Source organism: Heterocephalus glaber, unplaced genomic scaffold, assembly GCF_053883595.1.
Source record: "Heterocephalus glaber isolate CG9 unplaced genomic scaffold, H.glaber_assembly_v1.0 deba00001561, whole genome shotgun sequence".
NCBI lineage: Eukaryota > Metazoa > Chordata > Mammalia > Rodentia > Bathyergidae > Heterocephalus > Heterocephalus glaber.
This window is the reverse complement of record NW_028258349.1, coordinates 11,682,372-11,697,603: the sequence shown is the minus strand read 5'-3', so window position 1 is coordinate 11,697,603 and position 15,232 is coordinate 11,682,372. Positions and strand designations below refer to the sequence as shown.

At 43.1% G+C, this 15,232-nt stretch overlaps 1 protein-coding gene across 3 annotated transcripts in view; it reads left to right on the top strand.

Moving 5' to 3' along the window:
- Chst8 (carbohydrate sulfotransferase 8) overlaps positions 1-15,232 on the top strand; it is a 123,393-nt gene that overhangs the window by 8,242 nt on the left and 99,919 nt on the right. The window contains exons 2-4 of one of the 3 annotated variants that reach the window (XM_004858913.3): positions 6,476-6,547; positions 9,210-9,274; positions 10,044-10,197. The exons of 1 other annotated variant lie outside the window; for it this stretch is intronic. The gene's annotated coding sequence lies outside the window, so the exon portion shown is untranslated. The remainder of the gene's footprint in view (positions 1-6,475; positions 6,548-9,209; positions 9,275-10,043; positions 10,198-15,232) is intronic. One more of the 3 variants, XM_087191094.1, reaches the window with a different exon arrangement.

Genomic DNA, 15,232 nt, shown 5'->3' with positions numbered 1-15,232 from the left:
AAAGCAATGGGGCCACCCAGTCTTGGATGGAATCCCCCAGAACTGTATCTGAATAACCCTTTTCTCTTTATAAGTTAGTTGCCTCAGGTATTTCATTGCAGTAACATAAAGCTGATTAATACAATTCCATTATGTGACTATAACTCTAATTTATCTACCTGTTGACATTTGGGTTTTAGTTTTTGGCTATTATGAACAGTGCTGCTGTGGATATTTTCCCAAGTGTTTTCTTGGGAAAATGTACACATTTCTGATATGTATGGACTTAGGAGAGAATTTCTGGGTCCCATTGCTGGGTGTGCACTGCTGGGAACTGTCAAACTGTTTTCTAATGTGGTTGTACTGATTTAGCCCACTCTTCACCAGATATGTAGGAGAATTCCTGTTGTTACACACTTTTTCCAAAATGTTTTGTTGGTGGTCTTTTTGTTCAAGGCATTCTGTGAGTACATAGAGCTATCACATTGTGGTTTTAATTTTATTTCACATGACTAATACAGTTTATTTGTTGCCAAGCATATTTTGAACCTGAAGACATAATTTAAATCTGAAAATTCACTTCCATCCTGAAATTGTAGGATTCTTTTACATTTGTTTGTTTTTGTGGTATTGGATATTGAACACAGGGGCTCATGCATGCAAGGCCAGCACTCTACTGCTGAGTTGCATCCCCAGTCTTTTTTTTTTTTACATCTCGAGACAGGGTATTGCTAAGGCACTGAGTTACCCAGGCTGAGCTCAACCTTTCAATCCTCCTGCCTCAGCCTCCCAGAGTGCTAGGGTTATAGGTGTATGTCACCACACCTGGAAAATTGTAGGGCTCTTAAATGTACATGTGATTCCTTTTGGTCAACAAGTTTGAATCTGCAAGGCTAGAAGGTAGAGACTGGAGTTGACAGGTGTTTCTCTGGAAACCTGGGAAGAGTCATCAGGGAACAAGGGTCAGAGATACAGACACTGGACATAGTCCTGGCCCCAGCGTCACCAGAGAGCTCTTGACCCATTAGTCTCTTCAGATCTCCTCTTTCTGTCGCTTCACAGGTGCCGTCAGCCTTGAGGCTGCCTGCAGGCGGTGTTTACTGCTGTGTCCCGGTGCCTAGGATGGTCCTGGCACAGAGTGGAACCCCTGAATGATCACTGAACGAATGGCCTAGGGGGAAGGGCTTCCCGTTGGCCTCCTCAGCCACTCCCACCCTAGCTGACTTGACAGGAATTTGTTAGTGACCTGGGCTGCCATGTGAAGGGTTCTGGAAGTCAGGCTTTTGATCTGCAGAGGGTACCTTGTGGTAAGGCTCTGCTCCTCTAAATGACCTCTCACTTTCCAAAGCCAGCTGCCCACTGAGCAGCGTTCATGACCCCAGTAGCTGTGTCCACCCCCAGTGCTCCAGGCCCTGACCATTGAAGAGCATCCCTTACTGGCCTCATCCCTGCAGGGTCTACTGTGGCTGGGTCCCTCTTCAGAAGCCTACAACCACCTCCCCCCTTACCCCGAAAGCAGTGCTCTACCCCTGTGCCAGGAGCCTCCTCGGCCGTTTCAGTGTCATCTTTTCACAGTTGACATGGTGTCCAGTCAAACCGAGGCAGAAGACTGTAAGTATTGCTATCTCATCCATTCCTGCACCATCAGCACTGGACCACAATAAAACCTCCTGTCTTTGGCCGTGGCTGGTCCCCTTTCACCTCAAGTCTAAGAGTTCGTTAGATTAGCAGCATGATTGGGAAATGAGAGCTCTGGATGAGAGTCTTTGGTTCAGATGGAGGTTCTGTTCTCTTTGTGGTTTTGAGAACCAGCTGTTGCCTCAGGGGAGGGGTGCAGTTTCATACAACTCTCATACAACAAGAGTGATGGGGTGGCTGAGCTCTCTGAAGTTGGAGAAGGAGAGAGAGGGATTCTGGCTGATCTCAAAAATGGCCACGGGGGAGACCACTCCTCATGGATCTCTCAGTGCTGACCCTGGGACAGTAGTGCAAAGCCCACAGGGACGAAGTGTGCTGAGCTTCCAGGAAATGACACACAAAGATGTAAAGCAATAGTCAGGTTCATTGGAGAGCTCTGGAAGGATTCCAGGAAGAGGTGAACTTGGGACCACAGATCTCCAAAGCCAGGATTGAGAACCGTATCCTGATACTGGCAGAAATTCTGTCCAAGCTTTGGAAGCATGGGGCATGGACGGTGTGAGCCAAATACCAGTCGCTTTAAAATAGGGCAACAAATGAATCCATGGCACACACATTGTTTATGTGATGTGTGGGCGGGTATGCAAAGATGGAAGAGCTAAAAGCAGTTTGGGAAAAACAACACCTTTTTTTTTTTTTTGGTGGGAAGACAGATTAGAGAGGTTTATGCTCTTCTGTGATAACTAATATGAAAGGTTTATCAAAGTCTAAAAAAAACCATGACGCTTTTTGCAAAATTGATTTGAAGACTTGGCAGATTTGAGGAATCATTCAGTAACGTTTTACGGGTCGATGCTAATTTGATGCAGCCGACCCGTGCATGGCGCCAATTTACTGCCAAACCAACATTAAGCACGGACCTTTCGTGCAAGTTTTATAGGCAGACAGCTCATAAAAATGCATGCTTGACAAGTATTCTGCTTCTCTTAGGATGTGGAATATGAAGTGTTTATCAAAAACCACCTAAGCTGGGGATTTAGCTCTGTGGTTTTGCTGCCTGCCTCGCAAGCGCAAGGTCCTGAATTCGATTCCTGTACCAAAAAGAAAAAAAAAAAACCCACCTAAATCGCCCTTGCCTTGGACTCATAAACAATCTGGGGACATCAGCCCTGGATCTCTGGCAGTATCTCATGTGTCATCTCTTTGGGTCTTGGTAACTGTCCCGGAGTCTTCCTCTCCAAAAGCCATGTTCAGAGGAAGGAGCCCTGTGGGGTACAGCACAGCATAAAAGACCACTTTGGAAATGTTCCTCTGGCGAGTAACTTTTCACCCAGGCCATGAAAGAGCAGAGAATTTAAAGCCTGAACTTTCCTCTTGAGGGGGCTGAAATGTCCCCTTCCTAATGGTTTTTTTTTTTTTTTGGTACCAGGGATCGAACTTGGGTCCTTGCGCTTGTGAGGCAGGCGGCGGAACCACTGAGCTAAATCCCCAGCCCTAATGAGTTTTCTATTTCCAACAGTGTCCTAGAAGGAATCAAAGGGCAAAAAGATCTTTGGCCTCAGGGACATAGGTTTCTTGCTTTCCTTTTTGTTTCCTGGGCTACTCTATGATGGATTGCAGCTGTGTATCTCTTGGCCCACACATACTGCAGTCAACCTTGTCAATTTAAGGAGATCACCTAAGTTTTGTTTCACAGGTCTGAAAGTGTTTAACAATAAAAATGATTAAAGTTGATTATGTTGGTGCATGCCTTTCATCTCAGCACTCTGGGAGGCTGAGGCAGGAGGATTGCTAATTTGAGCCCAGACTGGGCAATCTAGCAACTTAGGGAGACCCTGCCTCAAAATTTAAAAATCAATAAATGGTGGACCTTGGGTTTAACACCCAATATTGGGGCGGGGGGAAGCTCCTGTCTTTCTCTATTGAAAAGCACTGCTAATGTTTTTGCACAAAGAAGACCCGGCCTTGTGGGCTGTTATTGTACTCTGTCTCCATCACTCCAGTCCCAGACCACCTCCCACCTTGCTGTTAATTAACTGGGCTTAAATGAGGAAGGTTGCAGGGGGGTTGGGGGGAGAGCACAGACTGCTTTCAGCACAAAGCCTCCTGGGTTTTGCAAGGGGAAATTTGATCTTGGGCAAATGTCAAGGCGTTTTTGAAATCTGTGTTATGATACCAGCTCATTGCTAGCACAGGGCTTCATCTGGATTTCATAAATATTGTATGGGGCTCCCTCACCGCCACCTCAGCCAGCTGAACACAACAGCCAACCCCCCCTCACACACGCATACGCACACACACACACACATGCACATGCACACACGCGCGTGCGCGCACACACCCACCCAGCTCTCCACTGCAATTGCAATCTATTGCTGAGTTGTCATGAAAAGCCAATTGGTGATATTTCAATCACAATGTCCTTGTAACAAATTCCATTCAAATTCCTCGGAAAGGGACTTAAGGCTTCATCCTGCTGCTGAGAGAATGATATGCTAAATGTAGCTTCCTGGGGCCCTGGCAGCCATCCAGAGCTTTGTAATTTATAGTTCTCCTTCGTGGTTCTCCAAGTGACCTTGGAACCTCCTCCATGCTGGTGGATTCTTTAGGTTCACACATTGCCCTCCATCCCTAAATGAGTGCTCCCCAGACCTATCAGGCAGGAGCTTAGAGAAACGATGTGAACAGACGGCCAGAAAGCATGTGGCAGGTGATCTGAAGACAGCTTGTTGCCACTGACCTTTCCTCTAAAATTGGTGTCAGCCACGAAACAGTCAAATATTGTGTTTCAAGGTGGCTTACAGGTGACAGGAGCCTCTCTTCAGCCTGAGCACACAGCAGGTAATCCTGGAAAAGAAGGAGGAGGGACATCGTGCAATTACATTCATCAGCTATTTTTGGTTGAGGAATAAACAAAATGGCCCAAACTGCTGCTGTTACAGATTCTAGCAGGGGAGTGGCGTGTAGGAAAGATTAATGTACAATTAAAACCCGTGTACGGGTAAATTACAGGGTGACAGCTATCTAATGCAAACACTGCGGACGTGTAATTAAGAGGAGTTACAGGCTCTCGAGGATGAATTTGCTGAGGGAAGTGTTGGGATTTGCAGAGGGAAATTCTCGGGAGCTGTCTGGGGAACCCAAGGGCAGGGACAAGACTCCAGGACAGTGTGGGAGGTGGAAGTGGTGTGCAGGATGGGGACACTCTGGGGTGGAATGGGAGCCACCACTTCTTCTGGGGGGCTCTGTGAGGGGAATCAGGCTCAGCCCACCTCTCTAGGTCTGTGGTTCTTGTTCTAAGCTTCCAGCCCATTCGGGGAGCTGCCCTGGTCTCACACTCCTCACCTTTGGCTGTTTGGTAGTGAGAGCCCTTGAATTTTTTTTTAATGTTTTTAATTTCTCCTGCTTTGTCAGCTTTTTAATGAATATGTTACATTATGTGGAAATTGGATGCTAACAAGATTTGTATGAATAAATTAGACTCTTAACTTTTTATGTTATTACAAAATTGAAATGGACTCTAATGACAGTCAGAATTAATGTTCTGTTTCAAATAAGTGCCGGGATGTGACTAAATTTTCAGTGCATTCCTCTCTAGTCCTCCTATGATGGGCTTGCTGAAGAACCCACCTCCGGCCCCCTTCTTTTCCAGGGAGGTGGCCCTCTTGTGGCTTTCTTGGGCTCAAGTCTAACACTGTATTTGCAAAGTGCGTCCCTGTGGACCCCTGGGTGGTGGTCTTGGTGCTGCTCTGCCCAGGCTTTCTCCAGGTCCAGGCCCACCAGGCCTGCTGGGAATATCTGTCACAGATGCTCCAGGGCTGGCCCCCAGTAGGAATTGCCCTGGGCCTCAGGGAGCTCCTTGCCCCAGGTCGCACACTGTCCTGCATTCAGTTGTTACCAGAGTTTTCAGGTGAAAGCCCCAGCTCTGGGAGTCCCAACTGGTCAGGCTTGACCACCAGTCCCAAAACACCAGGCAAGGAGATGAGCAGTGACGAAGGGCAGGACAAGAGCTTTTAATATTCAAGATCTGTCCTCTGGGGCTGACAAAAACTTTGGGATGTTATAGAAAAGAGAAACAAAGGGAAGAGTTGGGGGTTACATAGCTGGCATCTTAGGTGATCTTGATCAAGTCAAGGCATAGTTAATCGACATCTCAGGACGGTTTCTCTGAGGTCCTGAGACTCAGTATCGATTGAGTGGACAATTTGGTTCCCATCATGAAATGACAGATTCTGTTGGGAAAGCAGCCTCAGTTCCTGTCATGTGGTGACTGCTCCTCCTTGGGGAGTGACCTCATCATGGGGTGGCCTGTGAGGCTCTGCTTCTCCTGGAGTCCAAGGTGGCTACAGGCTTAGGACAGCAACTCAGAACTTGTAGGCATTGCCCTAGAGGGTATAGAACTGGACATTTTAAAAGCTGGCCCTTAGGTGTCTCTGCAAAATTGCTTCAGTTACTTTTATCTTGGTGTCCTCAGTCTTGAAGGGGATGAGACAGGTTAGGTAACCTCAGGGCTACTAGACCTTGTAACACAGACACTCTCTGAGCATGCCTGTGTGCAGAGCTGAACAGGTAATATGGGAGTCATAAAAAGCGAAGAGATGCCAAGCTTTATCCCGCCTTTTGTTGCCCATTAGGTATCTAGAGGCCTAACCTTTAAGTCCCTGTTACTCAGTGACTGGCTCATGATAGGATACAAAGGTCCAGCCCCCTTGCTTCCTTTTGGGACAGCTCTGAAGGTCTCTCTCAGCCCCAGAGAACTCTGTGAGACCAGCTGTGAGGCACTGGGGTCAGTCTCTTGCTCTGCCCATTCCTACCCGCTTATTTCTGCACAGCTAACTGACTACTGTCTCTACCTCAGAGTTTCCGGGGAACTCAGCCCAAGCTCCTGGATCCCAGGGATTTCTCTTTTCCTAAACCAGTTGTCTGCCAGGTGAGTCCTGACTGTTGCTTGGCCTCAGTCTAGGTCCCCCAGGTAGGGTTTGGCAGTAACAGGAGAAAAGGCTCCCTTGGACCTAAGCTGTCACCTCTTATCCTGGGATGGACCAGGTCCCATAGCTCTGAAGCAGGACTATGGGGAGGGAGTCACAGGGATTTTCTGCAAAGGAATTCTTCACATCCCAAAGCGGTGGGGCAGGAGAGGGGCTTGGGCAGTGCAAGGTGGAAACTCAGATGTTCCAGGGGCCAGGCTTCAGGGGAAGTGATGGTGGTGCCTGGGATGCCCGGGGTACCTGTCCCTTTGGGAGTGGGCATTAAGACTCATTCAGCTGTAGAAAGGGATGGCCAGGTATTCAGATATTCAAGAACAGGTAGCTTTTTATGTGAATCTCATATCCTCTAAAGTTTGGAGAGTATTGCTTAGATTTTAAAACCACAGTCCTGTATGGGCCAAACCGTCTGTCTGTGGATTGCCTTTGGCTTCTGGGTTTGAGGCATTTGGAGCCCCAAAATGCTACCTTTTGGCAAGGTACCTGGAGGGGAGGGCCTGGTACATAGTGCCTGGCTGATGCCCTGGAAAGGGACCATAATCACCAAGACCACAGGCCATGGCTGCAGAGCTGCTGGGCTCAGCACTGATCAGCTATGGCCTCTGTCCTAAAATGTCTCCATTTGCTGGGAAAGGTGTTGAAGTCCTTGCCTCTGGGACATTGGGCTTGTAGGCTTCTGGTTGGGCCACTCCTCCTGGGGCTCTGTGGCTGAGTGGTACCAGCGGGACTTTCTGAGGGGTCTCACCTCAGCACCCCCACCTTCTGAAGGGTCCCCCCTCAGCATTCTGCCTCCCCTTCACAGGTCTTAGAAATTCCCTGTAGAAATGGCTTCCCAAGAGCAAAAAGAAAAGAATTAAAGCCTCATCCTGCACATACTTCTGGATCCTATGTTCTCATAAATTGTTACAAAGAGAGGGTCTCTTACATCACTTTATATTTATAAACTCATAAGTCACATTCATTTTATAAAAATGCAATAATCTTTATGCCTACTGCACGTAACCTGTTTAATCACTTTATATATCATGAACGCCTTTCCTTGGTAATGGATCTATTTCTATTCAGCTTTTGACACCTGCACCGCATTCCTTCACATGAATTTATCATAATTTATATAAGCAGTTCCCTGTTGGACATTTTGGTGGCTTTCATTTTTTGTTTTTCAATTTTAAATAATGTTAAAGTGCACATTCTTGCTGTATACCTTTGTGTCATTTCGGGATAAATTCCTAGAAGTGCAAGTCTTGCCTCAAAGGGTTGGCATGAATTTAAGACTTTTAATACTTCTAGACAAATTACCTTCCAGAAAGAGCCAGCGGTGCGTGAGCATACCCATTTCTTCTCATAATCACACCAGCACTGCCAATCTTTGCTTTTCAAAAAATCTTTGTCAACTTGATAGGTTAAAGAGGAGCATGCTTATCGCTTTTTAAAAACATAACTTTTATTTTTACCAAGGTAATATAAGTATGTAGTTAAAAAGGCATAAATAACCAAAAGCTGAAAATAGCAGTCCTGCCCCATCTCTCCCCATGACTTCTTCCTTGCTCCCTAGGGGCAGCCACCTGTGACTCTTTCAGCTATTTCCCAGGATGCCTTATGACTTTCCATATTTCTAAACAACATGCATACTCTGCAGGTGTAAAATGGCCAGCCAGTTGTGCTAGCACCAGTTTTTGAACATTCACTCTTGCTTACTCATTTTTAAATGCCAGCTTTATCACTGGTTTAATTCTTATATTTACTTGGGATGCTTCTGGATTCTTCTGTTCTTATCTATCTATTCTAGTGCCAGAACCCGCTATTTTAATTATTGTAGCTTATGAACACATTTTTAATATCTTAGAGGACAAGCCTCTTCTTGCTATGATTCTTGTGTGATATTACATTTTAATTCTTTTAGGTGCCCTTTGGAAATATGAGGCTAAGTTTCAAATAATATCCAGTAGAGCTTTGTGTTGGGATTGTGTTTCATTGATAGAGGAATTTGGGATAAATTTACAGATAAAGAGACTGTTTTGCTGTATTTGTTATGTGTTACCATGTTGAGCTTCTGATCAGATCCAGTTACTCAACAGATGTCTATTGAGAACCAATTCAATGCTAGGTCCTGTTCTAGGCACTGAAGAACACATCAGGAAACAGAGCTGAGCAGACCCCAGCCTCTGTGAAACAGCATCCTAGCAGGGGAAGCAGATGATGAGCACTAAATGTAGACTTAATAAGGAAGTGATGTAATGTCAGAGCATGGTAATAAGTGGAGTTAGAAGTGTGGGGGAGGAGAGGGGAGGACAGGTCAAAGCACTAAGTGGGGTGGTGGTATGTTTTGGATGTTGTGTGTGGCTCTAAGGTTCATGTTTTGGAACCTAGGTCCCTGAAGTGGCAGTGAGAGAGGTGGTGGAACCTTTAAGACATGGAGCCCCAGTGGCAGGTAGTTAGATCATTAGGGATTCTGCCTTCAGAAGAGATTAATGTGGTTTTGTGGAACCTGGTTAAGTTTCTGAGGAAGCAAATTGTTATAAAAGGAGGAAATCTGGTCCCTAATTCTCTGTAGCTTCTTGTGACTGTTCTCTTTCTCACTCATGCTCCCACCATGTCATCCACCAGAAGAGCTCTCACCAGAGACCAAACAGATGGGGATACTCAATCTTGGACTTTTAGCTTCCAAAATGGTGAGCCAAATAAACCTCTTTTCTTTATAAAGTATCTAGTCTCAGGTATTTTGTTACAGCAACAAAAAATAGATTAATGCAGGTGCTTACTGTGGGCCTCACCAAGAAAGTGACTTTGAGCCAAAGTGATATGAGATGTGGGGGATGTGAGAACATGGGCTATACAGATGATCTAAGCCAGTGGTTCTCACCCTAGGGTGACTGTGCCCCCAAGGAGGGATTTGGCAACATCTGGTGACATTTTTGATTGTCATGACAAGGAAGCGTTCTTGGTATCTACTGGGTAGAGGCCAGGGATGCTCTTAAACATCCTGCGATGTTCAGAACAGCCCCCCCCCACACACAACAAATGATTGTCCAGCCCCAAGTGCTGATCATGCCAGAGTTGAGAAACCATGGCCTAAGTAAGGATAGCTCCAGGCAGAAGGAGCAGCACCAACGGAAAGATCTTTAGGTTGGAGTTAGGAACAGTGGAGAAGCAAAGTCGGAGAATGATGGCAGCTGGAAATGAGGTCGGGGGGAGAGCGAGAGGACAAATTTTAGCTTTAGGGGGTAGGGAAAGGAATTTGACTATTTTAAGTGAGGTGGAGAGCAGCTGCTGGGTTCTGAAGAGAAAAAGCTATGATTAAAACTATGTTTTAAGAGGTCCTTTCTGCTTCCATGCTGAAGGGCTGCAAGGGTAAAACTTAATTGTCAATTTGATCAGATTTAGAAATATCTAGGAAATTAGTAAAGCACACTTCTATGTATGTCTGTGGGTTGTTTCCAGAGACAGTTGGCATATGGGACAGCAAATGGAGTGGGAAAACCCACCTTGGATGTGGGCATCCAATGGGCCTGCAGCCCAGACTGAACAAAGCAGAAGAAGGAGGAGGAAGTCCACCAGGGTAGGCTCTCTCGGTCTGCTTCCTGGTTGCCGTGAGGTAAGCAACTTTGCCCTGCTCTGCTCTCTCTGCCATGTTGGTCTGTCTTGCCACAGGCTGGTAGCAATGGAGGCATCCAGCCATGGACTGAAACCTGTGAAACTGCAAGTCAAAATAAACCTTTCCTTCTTTAAGTTGATTTTCTCAAGATTCTGTTACAGTGACAGAAAGCTGACTAACACAGGAGCCAAGAGGCCTGACCAGCTGCCACAGTGAGAGATAATAGTCTGAGGAAATGCGGTGGGAATGGAGGTGAGAGAATTAGGTTGAATTCCAAATCTAGTTGAAGGCAGAGCCAACAAGATTTCCTGATGGATTCAATGTAGTATGAGGAAAAGAAAGCTGTGGTGTTTGCATCTAGAAGGATGGAACTACCCACACCTGAGATGGGAAGGACAGCTGGTGAAGAGCTGCTGGAGGGCCTTAGACTCAAAGTTTGGTTAAGGATGCCCAGTATCTGAAATGTCCAATACACATCCACCTGCAGATGCTGAATATCTGGTTAGGTAGGTAAGTTTGGGGTGATGGAGAGGGGATAAGGCCAGAGGTACAAATTTGGGAATCGTCAACATAGAGATGGCTATTAAAGCCATAAAATTTATTGAAGTCAGTAAAGGAGTGTATTAGCTTTCCATCACTGGGAAAAAATATCTGGCGTACATACCTTAAAGGAGGAAGGATTTATTTGGGCTCATAGTTTCATGGTTGGGTCCATGGTTGGCTCCAAGGCAGAAACATTAGGGTAGAGTGGCATGGAGAGGAAAGATACTGCCCTCATGCTGGCCGGAAGTAGAGAGCAGGTAGAGCCAGAGAGAAAGGGAAAGGGGTTGGGGATGGAATATGCCCGTCAAAGGCACACCTCCAGTGACCCATATTCTCCAACTAGGCTCCTAGTAGCCCATTCGGGTGTGAATTCATCAGTGGACTAATCCATTGATGAGATTAGCATCCTCGATACAAGAGTCTTTGATACATTTCATATTTAAACCATAACAGGGAGAAAGGGCTGATAGGAAAAAAATAGTGGGCCACTGAGGGAGAACTAGAGTATTCCAAGACAAAGAAATCATCAGGGAGGGACCAAAAAAAAAAAAAAAAAGAGGCCAGGAAGTGACTGTGAGATTGAAAGAAACCAGGGCAGAATTATGTGCTGGAAGCCAGGGGAAGAAAGTGCATCATGGAAGAGGGTGTGGCCACCTGTGTCAGATGCTGGTGACCAGTCAGGTAAGACAGGGACAGAGGATTGACCAATTAGTTCAGTAGGAAAGAGCAGTTTTGGTGGAGTGGTGGAACAAAGGACCGATTTAAGTGGTTATAGGAGAGAATGAAAGGAAATAAATTTGGAGATTGTGAATATGGGTAACTCAATGTGTTTGCTGCAGAGAACAAAGAAATGAAGAGATGAGTGAGTACTAAGGGAAGCAGAGTTGGACTTTTGTTTAAGATAGGAGAAATCATAGCACACCTGCATGTTGATGAGACTGATCTAGCTGAATGTGAAGTAGGATGGGGAGAATTGCTCAGGCCAATGCTTCAGAAGGTTAGAGAGCATTGGAGCTGGTGGAAGTGGAGAGATGGGCTCCAAGTAGCAGCTAACCTATGTGTGGTAAGTGTGGGAAGGTGAAATCATGGGTGCAAATATGGCCATTGGGATCTCTCTCTCCCACCATCTTTATTGCAAAATAACCACTTACCATACCAGTCATCCAGTACAGTTAGGTATGTTCACAGAGTTGTACAGTCCTCACCCTGGTCCATTCTGGGACACTCACATCACCCCCAAAGAGACCTTATACCTATTAACAATCACTCCCTGTTTGTACCTGCTCAATCTTAGGCAACCATTAATCTGTTTTCTGTCTCTGTAAATTTGCCTTTTCTGGACATTTCCTATAAATTAAATCGTACAACCAGGTGTGGTGGCACACACCTATAATCCCAGAACTTGGGAGGCTGAGGCAGGAGGATTGCCATGAATTTGAAGCCATCCTGAACTATATAGTGAGAGCTTGTCTCAAAACCAAAACAAAAATAATGACAAATTAAATCATACAATCTATGGTCCTTTTTTATCTGCCTTTTTTCCTATTTAGCATAATGGTTTCAACCTTCATCCATCTTGCTATTTCCTTCTTTATTATGGCTGAATAATATTCTGTTACCTGGATATATACAAGTTACTTTATTCATTTGTTGATGAATATTTTAATTGTTTTCACTTTTTGGCTATTGTTAACAAAACTGCTATGTATGCATTTATCTTTATTTATAATTATTTTATGAACACATATTTTTGTTTCTTTTGGTATATACTTAGCAGTGGGAATTTCTGGGTTATTTGATAAATTGAGGCTCAACCTTTTGAGGAATGATGTTAAGCATCTTTTCACATGTCTGGTGGCCATTTGTACATCTTTGACAATGTCTATGTAGCACCTTTGCCCATAATTAATTGAGTTGTTAAAATCATTTAGTTGTAAGTATTCTTTATACATTCTGGTTGCAGAGTCTTTACTAAATATGTGATTTGTAAATATTTTATACCATTCTGTGAATTGTCTTATTCACTCCCTTCATTTCTTCCTCCTCTTTTTTTTGTGATACTGGGGTTGGAACTAAAGGCCTAGCACATGCCAGGCAAGTACTCTACTTATCATTTTCTGCATGGTATCACTTTTAGCACAAAAGTCTTTTATTTTGTTCAAGTCCAATTTATCTATTGTTTTCTTTGGTTCCTGTGTTTTTGGTATTGTGTCTAAGGCGGCATTGCCTAAACCAAGGTCATAAAGTTTTATTCCTTTCTGCTTTTTATTTATTTATACCTTTACTTAATTTTTTAAAAAGACGTGAGAGGGATTTATTAGAGGTAAATATAGGATGGACTCAAGAGTGGAGTGCAGGTGGTCTGAGAAATGAGTCACTTTTTAACTTAATTTTTATTTCTAATTATATTGTCAAGTGATCCCAGGATGACGTTATATAGTAGTGGGTCTCCCTTGTTCTATTCTTGACTTTAATATAGTTTGATATTAATCATGATGCTGTGTATGAGATTTTTAAGACTTAAAAAATATCATTTACATTACTAATGTTTTTAAATAATTAAAGACAACCTCATATATTCAGTGACTATGGAGATAAACATGCTTTTTCTCTTTTGATTTATTTATTTTTTGCTTAAATTCTTTTATTGGTACATTTTAGGTATACAATACATTCACATTTATCACTGGGTGCTTGAACCTGAACATGATGTATCTTGGTTCTTATTTTTTCCCCATTACCTGTGCGGCCTTCCCCCCTCCACCCTTCCCTATTTACATAGACTTTGTTTCCATTTTTTTTCTTTTCTCATAATTTTTCCTTTCCCTTCTTTCCTTTCCCCTTCCCTTCTCTTTTGATTTATTAATGCAATAAATTATATTAATAGATATTTTAATATTGACCCATTCTATAAAACATTTCTGAATTATATCTTAATTTGTTGATGTACATAATTATTACATTATACCATTGGTCCAATAGGCGTAAGTTTCGTAATTTCCTTGTGATTCTTTGACTCATAAATTATTTAGACTCAAACAAGTCAAGGGCATTTTTCTGCTTTTATAAAAATCAATTTCAAATATTTTTTTCTTTCAAATTATTTTTATTTTCTTTTCTGGATGAGAATACATCTACGTATGATTCTCTAGAAATGACATGCTTGACTGACAACCATGCTTTGTTGTTTAGTACTCGGTCCTATGCCCCAAAATACAGAAAGGAATCAAAAGAGGGGAGGGCAGGGGAGAATACTTCTGTATCCCTTCACAGTGCAGTACTTCCTGTAAATTACACTATATCAAAATCGCAAAGTATAATCCTTTTTTACTCTTCTTTTCCAAAATTTTTAAATATTCTAATTTCTTTACATTTCCATCTAAATTTTGATGTCCGATTCCCTGTGCCCATATACTGCTAGAGTTTTTATTGGAACTTTATTAAATCTATAAACCAAATTGGGAAGGACTGACAGTTTTTATATGAACATAGTATACTTCTACATTTAGGTCTGTTTTTATTTCCTTCAGTACTATTTAGATTTCAGCATACAGATCAAGTGTACATGTATGTTATATTTATACCTAAGTATCTGTTCCTTTGGAACTACTGTAAATAGTACTTATTATTCCATGAATGTTCCTATTGTACTTTGCTAGACAGTGGTTTTTCAGTATCCACAAGAGAGTGGTTCCAGGAAACTCCACAAATACCAAAATCCACAGATGCTCAAGTTCCTTTGAAAATGGCACAGTATTTGTATACAACCTATACACATCCTCTTGTATATTTTAAATTATCTCCATATTAGTTATAATATCTAAGACAATATAAACACTATATAAATAATGGTTATATTATATTCCCTAGGGAACATGACAACAAAGGGCTTAGTTCAGACACATTTAGTCCAGCCACAATTTCTTTCATATACTTTTAATCCATGGTTGGTTGAATCTGCAGACAATGAACCAGAAGAAATGGAGGGCCAAATGTACAGAGAATTAAGGCTGGGATGGGGATTAGGGGGTGTGTGTGTATCTTATATCTTGTGACCTCGCTAAACTCTAGGTTTTTGAAGATTCTTTGGGACAATCATGTTGTCTGTCAGTGGAAATACCTTTATTTCTTCTTTCCCCATCTCCTCCTCTTTTATTTCCTTTTGCTCCCATATCAATGCTGACCAGGATTTTCTAGTAAACTACTGAACTGGAGAGAGGTTAAGAGTAGATATTCTTGCTTTGTTCTTGTTCATGGAAGAAAACTTTCATTCCTTCATTAAGTATGATGTCAGCTGTAGTTTGTTTTGATTATGATTTTCCTTTTATGAACAGTGGAATTTAATTTGCTTTTTTTTTTTGAGGATTTCTGCAATATGTTCACGAAGTAAACTGGTACATAGTTTTCTTTTCCTTTGTCCTTTATTGTTTACTGTTTGTCTGGTTTACATAATCAGGTTAATTCTGGCTTCATAAAGGTGGAAAGTGTTTCA